Source organism: Urocampus carinirostris, chromosome 12 (assembly GCF_059441175.1).
Source record: "Urocampus carinirostris isolate Australia breed hairy pipefish chromosome 12, RoL_Ucar_1.0, whole genome shotgun sequence".
Lineage (NCBI taxonomy): Eukaryota > Metazoa > Chordata > Actinopteri > Syngnathiformes > Syngnathidae > Urocampus > Urocampus carinirostris.
The window spans coordinates 29074687-29089465 of record NC_142360.1 but is presented as its reverse complement, the minus strand read 5'-3'; the positions used below and the strand labels follow the sequence as shown (position 1 = coordinate 29089465).

The window sequence follows — 14779 nt, the reverse complement described above, 5'->3', positions numbered from 1 at the left end:
CGGGGGTGCTGGAGCCCATCCCAGCAAACATCAGGCAATGGGCAGGGGACACCCTTAACTGGTTGCCAGCCAATCACAGGGCACACAGGGACAGACAACTGATTTGCTCATTCACACCTAGGGACAATTTGGACCGGCCAATCCACCTGAAATGCATGTCTTTGGAATGTGGGAGGAAACCGGAGTGCCCGGAGGAAACCCACGCAAGCACGGGGAGAACATACAAACTCCACACAGGAAGTCCGGTAGCTGGATTTGAACCCACACAGGAGGTTCCCAAGACCTTGAACTGTGCCGCACACGCGCTAACCACTGCGCCGCTGTGCTGCTCCTATCATAAATATGATTTCTATTTTTATTGTTGTTATTATTGTATATTATTATTGTTTGGATTAATATTAATAACTCTATCGTGTTTCTTTGTAAGGTGTATGCTGGTTTCCATTCGAACAGTTTTATCAGAAATGAACTAACACCAGGTCAACGTTCAAATGAAGCAAACTCGCGGTGGGTGGAGCAGTTGTTGTCATTGACATTGTTGTTCTTTCTCTACGTTTATAGTCTTGTTTATCTTCGATTTTGTTACAAAAGACAGGCTTTATGTGTAGCATCTTCCCGCCCCCTCTCGTGCAATGCATCGCCAGCATCAGCTTTTCCCAGTTAGCATGGGCATTTCCCACGATACGGACCTGATACCGCCCACTGATGTTGTTCACCCTTTGCCGTAGGCTCAGGGTGGGTGTGATACAGACAGGACGCGGGCGGGACACCTGAAAGCATTCCTGCAGCGTTTGAAGATCCTTGTTGTAATCAATTCATTTGGCTCAAACCCTCTTTAAAAATACAGTGGAACCTCGCTAGTTCGCGGTTCCACTTTTGAGGGTTCAGAGCTTCGCGGGTCTAAAAAATATACCTTACCTTCTCAATAAAAGCATTTATTGACTTGACGCCATTGAGCGCGAGCTTATGTCAACTGAGGACACGGTGTGGACACTCTTATTGTGAAGGGGAGGGCGAGGCCCTGACACAATGCTTAGACATTGCCACTTCGCTCACCCCCCCTCCTTCAACTCCTCCCACCTCACCCCCCTTCTTATGTGGCGCTCAGTTTATCAAGAAGGGAACTCGGCGACGCGACGTAAGTATATTCTCTTCTGTCACATTTCATTTCAAGTTTGACTTTATTATACCAAAAGCGAGCGGTTGTTTGTACTACCTAAACACGGCTAATTGTGTACGGTTTCGTGTATTTGTTGTAAAAGCCGTTCAATGCCGCTAGCTAAAGTAAGCGAAATAAACTGCGATGGCTGCATGTGGTTGAGAGCGGTTAATACAATCATACTGAATGGTTCGTAGTGGTTTCGCCGCAGTCCAATTCCGTGTAGATACAACATATTTTACAGGTTTTTTTTTTGTTATAACATGAATTTCACTCTCTCTCTCTACCCGTATTCTATACTGTATACAGGGGGTGTATACTGAATACCTGTATACGTTTTTTAAGCATTTTTGAAGGGGCGCCGCTACTTCGCGGATTTTCAGTTTTCGCGGGTGGTCTTGGTCCCCATTAACCGCGAAAACCGAGGGATTACTGTAAATAGACTCGTCAGATGACTTCCACTTTTGGCCAATCGTAAAAAAAAAAAATCATGGCCTGTGCTGAAAAAGAAGGAGGAAAAGGCGCACCACCCAACAGATTTTTAATCCGCGTATCCTATGTGAGAACAATGAATTCTGGCGTTTTCCAGAAGATCCTAAAGGAGTCAGTTCGTGCCTTCAAACTCAAGCGCTCTTGGATGATGCAGCAGGACAACGATCCGACAAAAGGTCCTGGAGTCAAAGTCCGGATTTAAATCCAATTGAAATGGGCAGTTCATGCTAGAAAACCCTAAAATATGTCAGATTTTAAACCATTTTGCAAAGTAGAGTGGGTCTAAGTCCCTCCACAGCGTTGTATAAGACTCATTACTAATTATCATAATAAACATTTGATTTCTGTTGTCGCTGGCAAAGGTGGCCCAACTTTTGATGTGAATGCCTTAATAAACGGAATCAACATTTCAATGTCACGGGACCGGACCAGAACGGAGGCAGGAAGGGAGAACTCATTTGCGTTGACGATCAGAACTTTTATTTAGCAAAATAAAAGTCGTCCAAAACTCAGGGACAAAACAGAACAAAAACAGGCTTTTACTCAAAACGTAAAAACACAGGTTTCCTCCGAATCAAACAAAACAGAACATGAAATGCAAATGAACCAGCACCCGCAATACCCACAACCCACCTTTAAGTAGCACACACGCAAATTAGCTGATCTACTGCAGCGGGTGCCCGGGGGCGGGGCCAGCCGGTCGCCACGGCGACCACGCTGGACACGACATTCAAACTGCATTTTCTATTTCCTTGGGTCGTCTTTGTGTGATAATCAAATAGGTTTAACTATCTGAAACCTTTTGTTCGAAAAAATGATGCAAAAAAACACAGAAATTACTTTTTCACGACACTGTACCTTTATATGCACATCTATATACATATATTTGTCTATACATCTCGATACCTATCTATCTTTTTACAAGGGGTGTCCAATATTTTTCAAGCTGAGGCTTCTTTTTGTTTTTATTAACGCAAAAAGCACCAGGTTTCATATGCATTTTAAGAATAAGAACTTATGCTGTTATTACTATGTTATTACATAGTTTGAGGTGTCTATTACTCATTCAGTGCCATAACGTATAAAAATGTTTTCAGAAGCATTGTCCCTGAGTGCTAAACCGTAAAAATGTTTTTTTTTTTCATTTAAAAAAAAAATCAATGCTAAAGGCTTTGGCGCTGTTGATCAGTAAGTATCAAGCCTCTGGGAAACATTTCAGTATGATAAATCACCATTAGATGGCAGGAGTGGCTTTGATCAGGCCTTTGTCCACACATTGAGGAGCCCCCAATTCCTCGCGCTGCTTCCTCCATCCAGCAATTGAGAGAGTCTGGGTGGCCCCTGAGTGACCGAAATCGTGTGATCACGTCACTGGAAACATTGGGCGTTGAAAATTATTGCAAAGTTAATGCATTAGTTCAGTGTTCTTGCAAAAAAATGATATTTTGCCAGCAAAAAAAGCCCTTTTGTTGTTTATAGAAAGCATGGTTTATCAGTGAAAGTTCTGCTACAAATGCATCCTTTCACAAAAAAACGTTTTCTCAGAAAGGAGCATTTACGAGAAACTGTTGTTTGCCATGTTCAACTGTTTATTACACAATGGGAAAAACTAGAAACTCTTTTTTCTTCTTATGAAAGATGAGGGTTCAGGCTAGGGCTGTTCCAACAAATCGATAAAATCAATTAAAATTGATTAATAAAAGTGTTGGCAATTAATAACCTCATCGATTCTCCGCTAGTGCAATTTATGAGCCACTAAGAACGTTGATTAATGCAAATAAGTGGATTTGATCTCGTTGAAAAGTTGTATTACCACCTTAGTCCTACAGAAGGCGCCGAGAGGCCGTTTTTATAAAAGTATCTTTATTTTATTTCATCATTTTTTTAATTGAACATCCCATCATTACAAACAACATTGGCAAACACTACAGGGATAACAAGGGAACAGAAAGTGCTGCAGAAATACTGAGAACAAAGTATGAAAATACATGAATAAAAGAAATAAATTAAAAAGAAAATAATAATGATGACATGTTTATCTAGACACTAGGGGGCAGCATTTTAAGCATATTCTATCATATTTGCACATTGGGGATGTTGATCATTTTAAAAGATTTAACAACCACAAAAAACAACCGAATCCCGGCTCCTCCGTGTTACATGTCGAAGTGTCCTTGGGTAAGACACTGAACCCCTAATACCCCCAATATGCAGGTTAGCGCCTTACATGGCTGCACGGCCGCTATTGGGAAATGTGAAGCACACTGTAAAGCACTTTGGGAAGTCTTGACTTGAAAACAGTTTTAAAAGTAAATTTAAATTTCTGATCTTTTTTCTGCGGATATGAATTTAATTAATTGCACTTTCTTTGTTTTTGTTCCGAACGATAAGTCGAAATGTAATATGAACTTTGGATAAGGTGGTAGGAAACGATTCATATTTGCATGTGTATAGCATACATCCATTATCTGCACCGCTTATCCTCAGTAGGGTTGCGGGGGTGCTGGAGCCCATCCCAGCTGACTTCGGGCAGTGGGCAGGGAACACTCTACACTGGTTTCCAGCCAGTCGCAGGGCCAACATGCATATTTTGGGGGAATGTGGGAGGAAACCGGAGTGCCCGGAGGAAACCCACACAGGCATGGGGAGAACATGCAAACTCAAAAACTCAACACAGGAAGGTTCGATCTCATGACCTCAGAACTGTGCCGCATACTCGTTAACCACTGCACTGCCGTGCTGCCAGTATAGCCTACATTTGTAAGCATTTTTGTTTATTTTCAAAATATTTGTCAAATACTTGATTTTTTTGTTTTTTTATTGTTTTCTTTTATCGAGTATTTTGTTGTGCTGTGCACTTTTCTATCCGTCCAAAATGTCACTATTTAAATATGGGAGGGAATTAAAAATGTGTTTTTAAAAAGACCAATTCATGGATTAATCAAAAGAATGATGGACCAATTCTATCAGAGACCAGAACGGACACAGGACTCAATAGCGTACGTTTCTTAGTTTTTTATTGAAAAGAGTGGGAGAGTAAGGCTTGCTTGCTTGATCCGAGGCCTGACGGAAAACAGGAGCAAGCGAGGCGGGAGTGACACTTCCGTGTCAGACGAAGACAGGCGGGAATAGTAAGTCGTTTGGCCGGGGCTGAAGCAGAACGGGTCAGGTAACAGGGGCAGGCAGAACGGGCGTAGTCAGGTCCAGAAACGGGTCAAAAACCAAGATCAGGCAGGAGAAAGGTTTAGCAGGAATGGAGTCGGACGGGAATGCTCACTGAGTGGAATACAACAGCTTGCAACGATCTGACAAAGACTGAGGGGAAGCCAGGGGTTTAAAAAGAGAGTGTCCACCAATCAGCTGTCCGGGCTGTTGGCGCCAATCAAGCCGCCGCAGGTGCACCAGATTGGCAATCACGACAAATTCATTGATTATCAAATTGACTCCTAGTTCGTGCTTTTTTTTATGTGTCTTATGTCTATTTAGCTACAGACGTAACCTTTTTGGTTTTCTCGGAGCGTGACCGTATACTTGTCATTGTAGTTTTTTCTAAGTGTAGCCTAAAAATGGTAAAAGTAAGAAAAGGCCAGTTTCAAATACAGTCCAAACGCCAAACCAACCCCCCCAAAACAGAAAAAAGAGGAGCTTATTCGAGCACGTTTAAGAATTGCAAGTAGTTGATGAAATCATGACTTTAAGCCAGAAGATGGTGGCAGAGAGTAATTCTGGACAACACCTTTAATTATTAGAAGTAGAGTTGTATGGACTCAGTAAACCATTTAAAAAAATATTTTACCAGAAAATCACAATGACCCAGCACCAGTAAGAATAAACCATATACGTATACTCTATACAGAGCCAGCCCAAGGCGTAAGCGAGCGAAGCGGCTGCTTAGGGCCCCACAACCAGTAGGGGGCCCCCAAGAGTGGTTCACTTTTTGGTCCCCTTTCTCGCTTTGTGTGTCCGCTCAAAAATACATAAATACAACAAAAATACTACACAATAACTACAAAAACTAAATATCAAATATAGAGCTTAAAACAGGGACCTCAAATGCTATTTTGCTTTCATTTTGAAAAAACGTATGAGTATAGAATTACTACAAAAGTACTTCTACAGTAATTCTATATAACAAAATACTACTACAGAATTATTTACAACAAAAGTACCACAAAAAAAGACAACTACAGTAAAATTACAAAAATTCTTAAGAAATATGACAAAAATACTACTATGGAAATCATACAAAAATACTACTAAAATATCGCTTTAGAAATACTTTTTTTTGTCCTGTACTTTTTTATATTTCTACTGAAATACTCCAAAAATATAAATATGTAATACTATAAATATAAAAGACTATGAAAGAAATTATTCAAGAAAAATACTACCACAAGAGGTTTACAACAGAAATACAGCCAATTACGAAAATTCTTCTACGGAAATATCACAAAATACTACAAAAATAAAACTACAGTAACACTGTAGTACAAAAATACTACAGAAATTCTACAGACATACAACAAACATTCGTATATGGAAATACTACAAAATACAACAGATATAGTACAAAATCATATAAAATATTAATACTACAGTAATACAACAAAAAACTATAATTATAAAGCTACTGTAACAATGCAAAAATACTACAGATATACAACAAAAACTCTACATTCGAAATACAACAAAAGTACTCCAGAAATACTAAAAAGTACTACTATAGAAATACTACATAAAAATTACTTCAGAAATACCACAAAAATAGTACAAAATTAAAACTACAGTAACAGCAAAAAACTACAGAACTTCAATAAAAATCCGACTTCAGAAATACAAAAAAAAAAACTACATTAATACTTCAAAAATAAACAACAAATGGAGTGCTTAAAACAGGGACCTAATTTAGTATTTTGCTGTAATTTTGGTCGTTTCAAAACCAGTTTCATAAAAGAAGTATAACATGTCACATGCGGCCCCTGACTCCAAATAGTTGCCCACCCCTGGAGTAGAACATGCAATGAGTTCTAGTAGGTATGCAAATTATCAAGTAATAGGGGGCCCCATAAAGGCTTGGGCTGGTCGTGTGAGTACATATATATATATATATATATATATATATATATATATATATATATATATAAAACTGGCTGGAAACCAGTTGAGGGTGTCCCCTGCCCACTGCCCGCAGATGGCTGGGATGGGCTCTAGCACCCCCGCGACCCTACTGAGGATAAGCGGTAGAGATAATGGATGGATGGATGGATGGATGGATATATATATATATATATATATATATATATATATATATAGTCAAAAAAATATCTATTTGAACATGGAGGGGTCTAAAGTTTTCATCGTAGGTGCATGTCCACTGTGAGGGAGATAAACTAAAAAGAAAAATCCAGAAATCACAATGCACAATTTATTAGCAATTTATTAGAAGTCCACCTGCACTCCGTGTATCATCCTGAATCAGATGCATGTATGTGTGTATATATATATATATATATATATATATATCAATCTTCTCATTCCCTGCTGAAGAAAAGCAACCTCAAAGCATGATGCTGACCCCACCAGGTTTCACAGTGGGTGTAAACTAAAAAGAAAAATCTAGAAATCACAATGCATGATTTTTTGACAATTTATTAGAAGTCCATCTGCACTCCATGTATCACCCTGAATCAGATGCACCTGTTTAGGGTCTTCAGCTGCATAGATATATACCCCCGCGACCCTACTGAGGATAAGCGGTGCAGATATTGTGTATGTGTATATATATATATATATATATATAAAATCAATCTTCTCATTCCCTGCTGGAGAAAAGCAACCTTAAAGCATGATGCTGACACCACCATGTTTCACAGTGGGGATGTGTTTTTTCAGGGTAAACATATATATATATATGTGTGTGTGTATATATATAAATGAACACGTTTCGACAAGAACCAGGCTAAGGCAGTGAATCTTCTATACCCTAAAACTTTAATTTCTTTAGGATTCAGATCCCTATTTAAATACTTCATTGAACACTGCTGTTTTCGCTATCAGATCGGATGCGAGGCGGATGGGGGGGATGTCTAGGGGGGGCGCGAAGAGCCCCGTCTCTCATATGAAAATATCCTTTTTAGAATAAATAAATCCACACATGAGAAAATAACAAGAAAGGGAATGTAATCGTGAAATGAATAAACGGCACAGATTTGATGTCATCTTCTCCATCCTTCCACGGCATCGCTAGCTTCTCTCGTGAGCACACAAAAAATCCATCCCAAAACACCTGACGTACATCAAATTCTACACGTTTCCACGTCCGTTTTTGCGTATTTGAGTTAGAAAATGGCATAGTTACCATGTAAGAGTCGCCATCCCGCTTTCTGCTCCCCAATTGTCTTCTGAAAATGGAGCCTTTCTCATCCACATCGCCGTGAAGGCGAAAACAAAATGCCCCCTTCCTCCGAAAGCCTCCGAAAAACAACAACAAAAATGGCTTCATATAAAGCGAAAAGCAGAGGCAAACGATGGCTGTTTTATCCGTCTGGTTTACTTGAAAATCATGTCGTTTGTGTTCCATCGATTATTCCGGGGAGCAAGAAGCTGCGCTTGGTGCACACAGCGGCGGACGAATTGGCAAATGGCGATGATGCTGAGAAGTAAAAAAAATAAAAAATGGGGGGGAAAAAAAAAATTAAAAATGAAGGGGATTCCTTCCCCACCGCCGTCCGCTCTCGCGATGCGCTTGGCGGGGAGAAAAAAAGAACAAAACGATCCTCTTCGACTAATGTTTTAATGCAGGGGCGTCAAACTCCTTTTAGCTGGTAGGGACGCATCGCGGGAGGAAAAAAAAAGAGAGAGCGAACAAGAGAGAAAGAGCAAGAATAAGGGAACGAGTAGGGGAGAAAACGAGAGATAGAGAGAGAAAGCAAGAGAGAGAACAGGCAAGAGAGAGGACAAGAGAAAGAGATAGAGAACAAGAGAGAAAGAGCAAGAATAAGGGAACGAGTGGGGGAGAAAACGAGAGATAGAGAGAAAAACCAAGAGAGAGAACAGGTAAGAGAGAGGACAAGAGAGAGAGATAGAGAACAAGAGAGAAAGAGCAAGAATAAGGGAACGAGTAGGGGAGAAAACAAGAGAGAGAGAGAAAAACCAAGAGAGAGAACAGGCAAGCGAGAGGACAAGAGAAAGAGATAGAGAACAAGAGAGACAGAGCAAGAATAAGGGAACGAGTAGGGGAGAAAACGAGAGATAGAGAGAAAAACCAAGAGAGAGAACAGGTAAGAGAGAGGACAAGAGAAAGAGATAGAGAACAAGAGAGACAGAGCAAGAATAAGGGAACGAGTAGGGGAGAAAACGAGAGATAGAGAGAAAAACCAAGAGAGAGAACAGGTAAGAGAGAGGACAAGAGAAAGAGATAGAGAACAAGAGAGACAGAGCAAGAATAAGGGAACGAGTAGGGGAGAAAACGAGAGATAGAGAGAAAAACAAAGAGAGAGAACAGGCAAGCGAGAGGACAAGAGAAAGAGATAGAGAACAAGAGAGAAAGAGCAAGAATAAGGGAACGAGTGGGGGAGAAAACGAGAGATAGAGAGAAAAACCAAGAGAGAGAACAGGTAAGAGAGAGGACAAGAGAAAGAGATAGAGAACAAGAGAGACAGAGCAAGAATAAGGGAACGAGTAGGGGAGAAAACGAGAGATAGAGAGAAAAACCAAGAGAGAGAACAGGTAAGAGAGAGGACAAGAGAAAGAGATAGAGAACAAGAGAGACAGAGCAAGAATAAGGGAACGAGTAGGGGAGAAAACGAGAGATAGAGAGAAAAACAAAGAGAGAGAACAGGCAAGCGAGAGGACAAGAGAAAGAGATAGAGAACAAGAGAGAAAGAGCAAGAATAAGGGAACGAGTGGGGGAGAAAACGAGAGATAGAGAGAAAAACCAAGAGAGAGAACAGGTAAGAGAGCGGACAAGAGAAAGAGAGAGCGAACAAGAGAGAAAGAGCAAGAATAAGGGAACGAGTAGGGGAGAAAACGAGAGATAGAGAGAAAAACCAAGAGAGAGAACAGGCAAGCGAGAGGACAAGAGAAAGAGATAGAGAACAAGAGAGACAGAGCAAGAATAAGGGAACGAGTAGGGGAGAAAACGAGAGATAGAGAGAAAAACCAAGAGAGAGAACAGGTAAGAGAGAGGACAAGAGAAAGAGATAGAGAACAAGAGAGACAGAGCAAGAATAAGGGAACGAGTAGGGGAGAAAACGAGAGATAGAGAGAAAAACAAAGAGAGAGAACAGGCAAGCGAGAGGACAAGAGAAAGAGATAGAGAACAAGAGAGAAAGAGCAAGAATAAGGGAACGAGTGGGGGAGAAAACGAGAGATAGAGAGAAAAACCAAGAGAGAGAACAGGTAAGAGAGAGGACAAGAGAAAGAGATAGAGAACAAGAGAGACAGAGCAAGAATAAGGGAACGAGTAGGGGAGAAAACGAGAGATAGAGAGAAAAACCAAGAGAGAGAACAGGTAAGAGAGAGGACAAGAGAAAGAGATAGAGAACAAGAGAGACAGAGCAAGAATAAGGGAACGAGTAGGGGAGAAAACGAGAGATAGAGAGAAAAACAAAGAGAGAGAACAGGCAAGCGAGAGGACAAGAGAAAGAGATAGAGAACAAGAGAGAAAGAGCAAGAATAAGGGAACGAGTGGGGGAGAAAACGAGAGATAGAGAGAAAAACCAAGAGAGAGAACAGGTAAGAGAGCGGACAAGAGAAAGAGAGAGCGAACAAGAGAGAAAGAGCAAGAATAAGGGAACGAGTAGGGGAGAAAACGAGAGATAGAGAGAAAAACCAAGAGAGAGAACAGGCAAGCGAGAGGACAAGAGAAAGAGATAGAGAACAAGAGAGACAGAGCAAGAATAAGGGAACGAGTAGGGGAGAAAACGAGAGATAGAGAGAAAAACCAAGAGAGAGAACAGGTAAGAGAGAGGACAAGAGAAAGAGATAGAGAACAAGAGAGACAGAGCAAGAATAAGGGAAGGAGTAGGGGAGAAAACGAGAGATAGAGAGAAAAACAAAGAGAGAGAACAGGCAAGCGAGAGGACAAGAGAAAGAGATAGAGAACAAGAGAGAAAGAGCAAGAATAAGGGAACGAGTGGGGGAGAAAACGAGAGATAGAGAGAAAAACCAAGAGAGAGAACAGGTAAGAGAGCGGACAAGAGAAAGAGATAGAGAACAAGAGAGAAAGAGCAAGAATAAGGGAACGAGTAGGGGAGAAAACGAGAGATAGAGAGAAAAACCAAGAGAGAGAACAGGCAAGCGAGAGGACAAGAGAAAGAGATAGAGAACAAGAGAGAAAGAGCAAGAATAAGGGAACGAGTGGGGGAGAAAACGAGAGATAGAGAGAAAAACCAAGAGAGAGAACAGGTAAGAGAGCGGACAAGAGAAAGAGATAGAGAACAAGAGAGAAAGAGCAAGAATAAGGGAACGAGTAGGGGAGAAAACGAGAGATAGAGAGAAAAACCAAGAGAGAGAACAGGTAAAAGAGAGGACAAGAGAAAGAGATAGAGAACAAGAGAGACAGAGCAAGAATAAGGGAACGAGTAGGGGAGAAAACGAGAGATAGAGAGAAAAACCAAGAGAGAGAACAGGCAAGCGAGAGGACAAGAGAAAGAGATAGAGAACAAGAGAGACAGAGCAAGAATAAGGGAACGAGTAGGGGAGAAAACGAGAGATAGAGAGAAAAACCAGGAGAGAGAACAGGCAAGCGAGAGGACAAGAGAAAGAGATAGAGAACAAGAGAGAAAGAGCAAGAATAAGGGAACGAGTGGGGGAGAAAACGAGAGATAGAGAGAAAAACCAAGAGAGAGAACAGGTAAGAGAGCGGACAAGAGAAAGAGATAGAGAACAAGAGAGAAAGAGCAAGAATAAGGGAACGAGTAGGGGAGAAAACGAGAGATAGAGAGAAAAACTAAGAGAGAGAACAGGCAAGCGAGAGGACAAGAGAAAGAGATAGAGAACAAGAGAGAAAGAGCAAGAATAAGGGAACGAGTGGGGGAGAAAACGAGAGATAGAGAGAAAAACCAAGAGAGAGAACAGGTAAGAGAGCGGACAAGAGAAAGAGATAGAGAACAAGAGAGAAAGAGCAAGAATAAGGGAACGAGTAGGGGAGAAAACGAGAGATAGAGAGAAAAACCAAGAGAGAGAACAGGCAAGCGAGAGGACAAGAGAAAGAGATAGAGAACAAGAGAGAAAGAGCAAGAATAAGGGAACGAGTGGGGGAGAAAACGAGAGATAGAGAGAAAAACCAAGAGAGAGAACAGGTAAGAGAGCGGACAAGAGAAAGAGATAGAGAACAAGAGAGAAAGAGCAAGAATAAGGGAACGAGTAGGGGAGAAAACGAGAGATAGAGAGAAAAACCAAGAGAGAGAACAGGTAAGAGAGAGGACAAGAGAAAGAGATAGAGAACAAGAGAGACAGAGCAAGAATAAGGGAACGAGTAGGGGAGAAAACGAGAGATAGAGAGAAAAACCAAGAGAGAGAACAGGCAAGCGAGAGGACAAGAGAAAGAGATAGAGAACAAGAGAGAAAGAGCAAGAATAAGGGAACGAGTGGGGGAGAAAACGAGAGATTGAGAGAAAAACCAAGAGAGAGAACAGGCAAGCGAGAGAACAAGAGAAAGAGATAGAGAGCAAGAGAGAAAGAGCAAGAATAAGGGAACGAGTAGGGGAGAAAACGAGAGATAGAGAGAAAAACCAAGAGAGAAAAGAGGCAAGAGAGAGGACAAGAGAAAGAGATAGAGAACAAGAGAGAAAGAGCAAGAATAAGGGAACGAGCAGGGGAGAAAACGAGAGATAGAGAGAAAAAGCAAGAGAGAGAACAGGCAAGAGAGAGGACAAGAGAAAGAGAACAAGAGAGAGAACAAGGGAATCAGAAAGAAGAGAGAGATAAAGAGAAAGCAAAGGGAGAACAGGCTAGAGAGATGACAAGAGAATGGATAGAGAACAAGAGAGAACATGAGAGAGAAAAAGGGAAACAGAAAGAAGAGAGAGAGAGATAAAGAGAAAGCAAGAGAGATGGAATAAAGCAAGAGAGAGAGAGAGAGAGAGAACAAAGGAAACAGAAAGAATAGTGAGAGAGAGAGAACAAGGGAAACAGAAAGAATAGTGAGAGAGAGAGAACAAGGGAAACAGAAAGAAAAGAGAGAGATAAAGAGAAAGCAAGAGAGAAAGAAAAACGCAAAAGAGAAAGAGAGAGAGAGCAAGTGTGAGAATGGTTGGGAGAGGGAGAGAGAAAGACAAAGAGAGAGAGGAAGATAACAAGAGAGTGTGAGAGCAAGGGAGAGAATGGGAGAGAAAGAGAGAGAGAACACGAGAGGGAGCACGTGAGGGAACAAGCAAGACAGATTACAAGAACGAAAGATGGAGAACAAGAGAGCAAGAAATAAAGAACAGTAGAGAAAAAGAGAGGGAGTGAAAGAGAGAGAGAAAAAGGAAGAACAAGAGAGAACAAGAGATAGAACAAGCAAGAGAGAGGACAAGAGAAAGAGAGAGAACAAAAGAGAGAACAAGGGATACAGAAAGAAAATAAGAGAGAGAGAGAGAGAACTAGGGAAACAGAAAGAAAAGAAGAGAGAGACAGACAGCAAGAGAGAGAGAGAGAGAATGAGAGACAAAGAGCAAGGAAGAGAATGGAAGAGAGAGAAAGAACACGAAAGAGAGCATTTGAGGGAACAAGCAAGACAGATTGCAAGAAAGAAAGATGGGGAACAAGAGAGCGAGAGAAAAAGTACAGTAGAGAGAACAAGAGAGAGGGATAAAGTACAGTAGAGAGAACAAGAGCCAGAGTGAAAGAGAGGGAGGAAAAGAGAGAACAAGCGATAACAAGAGAGAGACAGAGAGATAGATCGAGAAAGAAAGAGAGAGCAAGAGAGCGAACAAGAGAGAGAGAAGGGACAGGGCAAGAGAGAAAGCAAGAGAGAGAAGCAAAAAACAAGAGTGAGAGAGAGAAAACAAAAGAGAGAGCAAGATAGAGAATGAGAGAGAGTGAAAAGAACATCCATCCATTATCTGCACCGCCTATCCTCAGTAGGGTCACGGGGGTGCTGGAACCCATCCCAGCTATCTTCGAGCAGTGGGCAGGGGACACCCCGAACTGGTTGCCAGCCAGTCGCAGGGCACATGTGAAAAGAACAACAAATAAAAAAGAGAAAAAGAGTGAGAGGGTCATATTTATGTTAAGAAATAGAAAAAAAATAATTAAAGAAAGAGAAAGAGAGAAAAGAGATTAATGGGGATAAGAAATCAAATTTAAAAAAAAAAGGTAAAAGTCAAGCTGTTTTCGTTTTGTTTCTGTTTTACTAAATATGAATTCCCCTTGTAGAGATCAAAGAGTTCAAAGCCAGCAGAAAAGCTAATGTTGTGACTCATCCATTTGCAGGTAAATTGTACCCGTTTTTATACTCATTGTTTTTATTTCTATTTTCTCATATACATTAAAAAAGGATGATGTTGGTTAAAATTCAGACTAAAGAAAAATATGTTGAATTCATTGTAAACGTTAAAAAGCCACTATACCATCTCTTGTTAAAATGTAAAGATGTAAAAATGTATTGTGATATTCTAAAATGTATTCTATGTAAAGTGAAAAGAAAGCTCTTTGATATGCTTTGTTGGCAGTCTTACCGGAGAGAACTGCAATGAGATCAAAGAGATCAAAGCCAGCAGAAAAGCTAATGTTGTGACTCATCCGTTTGCAGAAACTGTAATAATAAAAACCTCATCATCCAGTCCAGCGTGAATGTGGATCTTTGGTGGGACGGGTACACCGCGGTTACATATACATGTTTTTTTTTTAAACAAAATGAGCTTTAAAATTGAAATGAAATTTCCTTTAATGCTCAATAATCTCCTTTTTTTTCCCATGAACTCCAAAAAAAGTTGACTTTAAGAGCTTCGGCCATTTTAGATTTACATTTCAAAGCGACTCAAATGAGGGACTTTGAGTAGAGAAACCTCCCCCACTGAATCCAAACAACAAACGGTGCATTATGGGTAAAAAATCTATTTCTTCTGTTCACAAAATCAACTTTACTTCCAATCCACTTATCACTCGGTAAATACTGTCAAAGATGACGCTTTTAAGAGA

The 14779-nt window shown here is 40.7% G+C and overlaps 1 protein-coding gene across 1 annotated transcript in view; it reads right to left on the bottom strand.

The window, feature by feature from the left end:
- Window positions 1-8177, bottom strand: part of nlgn1 (neuroligin 1) — a 40534-nt gene extending 32357 nt beyond the window's left edge. Inside the window, exon 1 of the mRNA XM_088349060.1 lies at window positions 8010-8177. The gene's annotated coding sequence lies outside the window, so the exon portion shown is untranslated. The remainder of the gene's footprint in view (window positions 1-8009) is intronic.
- Window positions 8178-14779: the final 6602 nt, after the last annotated feature.